Genomic DNA, 2,282 nt, shown 5'->3' on the forward strand with positions numbered 1-2,282 from the left:
AGACTATTTATAGATCTGTCTTAATTAACGAGTAGGTAGTCTATAACTCTTACATATATATTTACACTTCTCCCTCGCTAGCTAGGCTATAGGTGTTTTAGAATTAGGCTAAGAACTATAGTTTAAAGCGTCTTCCTAGTCGTCTAGAGCCTTTGGCTAATCGCTAGGGTAGTCGACCTCCTCTCTAGAGCTAAGAGTATCAATTGTAGTAGCAGTTATCATTATACTACCTTAGCTATCACTCCTAGTTATATTGTTAGCAACGCTACTATTAGCGTCTCCAATAACTATATTAGAGGCCTCTAATAATATAGTTTCTACTATTCTACTATCACTGTTAGCACTATAATTAGTAGGGGGGCCGCTCTCTCTAGACACTTCTAAGCGTTATTAGTATAGCTCTAAAGTTGGTTCTAGAGTATAAAGACTATTAGTAGGCTTCTTACCTAAACTCTAACTATGATATTCAAGTACTTCTATACCTCCTAGACAGGATAGAGAATAGAGAGGAGCTTGCTCTTTTAGTTCCTATTTAGCTATACTCTCTAGATATTCTAAAGAGCTAGCAACCATTATAAGGTTTTTATAGGCATCTATAACTCTAAACGGTATTACTTTAGCGTCCTAAGACTTTATAGAGAGCTCGATAAGCTCAATAACCTTTCTAGCGACTACTATTAATTAAGTATTAAGCTATGTCCTTCTAGTAGAATATATATTCGTTAAAGGTTACATTGTATATTGTAATGACTTTCCTAAGTTTCAGTACCTAGTGTTAAACCTACTATAGCAGTAGGCTATGTAAATAGAGTTGGAGAACTGCTATAGTAGTAGTTGTAGCAAGGTGGTTACCCCGAGCCACCTACCCTACACCTCCGGCGCAGTGGTGGTTGTCTTCCGAGGGACCTACCCTGCACTGTCTCCCAACCGACCTACCCTGCACCTCTCCCACGCGACCTACCCTGCACCTCCTACCTACTTTACACCTACTATGTTTGAACGGCTATATCTAAACCAAACCTTTACTAAAATGGGACTGGCTTATATATATCAATAGCTTAGTCAAAGGACTATATATCTATATATATACCATTTAGGGTTATGGTTGGTAAGGTTTTCAAATTTAGGGTTAAAGTAGATGGGGCTGCAGAGGCAGTGGGACCGGTGATTGGTTAGAGCCAGTTGGCGAGCTCGCGAGCCGATTTTTAGGAAAACCCGGCCAAATGAGTTTTACGGGTGTAGGAAATCCGCCCTACAGCCCGCTAGCTCGTGCAGAACACTGCACTTAGGCCGGTGGGTATATGAGCGAGAGAGGAGATGCCCACTCAGTAGTGGAATACAAACAACTGTTCAACGCAACGCAAGCCTATATTAGTCCTTTAACTAGCCCATGCCGCACTGCCACTATAGAAGGCTACAGGCCTATTAGGCCCTGTAAGCCCTTCTAAGTTCTCCTGCCCAGTTCTAAGCTATAGTGCTACAAAGTTTCTAGAATAACCCAATCTCAACTTACCTAGTGTTTACCCTAGATTAACTCTAGAGGGCATTGAATAACCTATTATTAGGCTAGAAACCTTAGCCTAAGCTATCGATTAAGGTAGATAGTAAATTAGAATAGTAAGTTGAAAAGATTCTTATCTCCCAAATATTTATAGAGAAACTCTAGTACTATACTAAATAGATCAGTTAAGGCAAGGATCTTAAATAGTACGATGCTACTAATTTTAAAAATACACTATACCGCCTTTAGGAATTCTATAAAGTATTCCTTTATATAGCTAGACTACTACAATAACTACCGCAATAGCTAAAGGCTTATAAGGAGGACTACTTTAATAATAAATACCTAGATAATAACTTGCTAGTACCTAAAGAACAACGTAATCTAACTCGATCTAAAAAACGTTTTGCATATATATAAACCTACTATAAGGTCGTAGAATGACATTTTATCCTAGCTCCCTTGTATACCTACTAGCCTAGATATAGCAACTTGTATAGCCTAGTAAGCTATAGAGTAGATTTCTAAGTCAAATAAAACTCAATTATATAAACTTTGTAAAAAATAAGCTTTACACCTATATAACTTTCTAAGTTGGTGGATTTGTAGGATTTAAGTCGACTCTTAGATTAGGAAGGAGAGGTTGACTTGTCGATAAGGAAAAACGCGCTAATAAGGCGAACCACGTCTTACCATACAACGTATAGACTTTGTAGCCCCATTGTAAACTGCAGCTCCACTGCAAATTGTTTATACACACTACCTAAGGTATTTGAGCACG

Source organism: Thermothielavioides terrestris, chromosome 2 (assembly GCF_000226115.1).
Source record: "Thermothielavioides terrestris NRRL 8126 chromosome 2, complete sequence".
Lineage (NCBI taxonomy): Eukaryota > Fungi > Ascomycota > Sordariomycetes > Sordariales > Chaetomiaceae > Thermothielavioides > Thermothielavioides terrestris.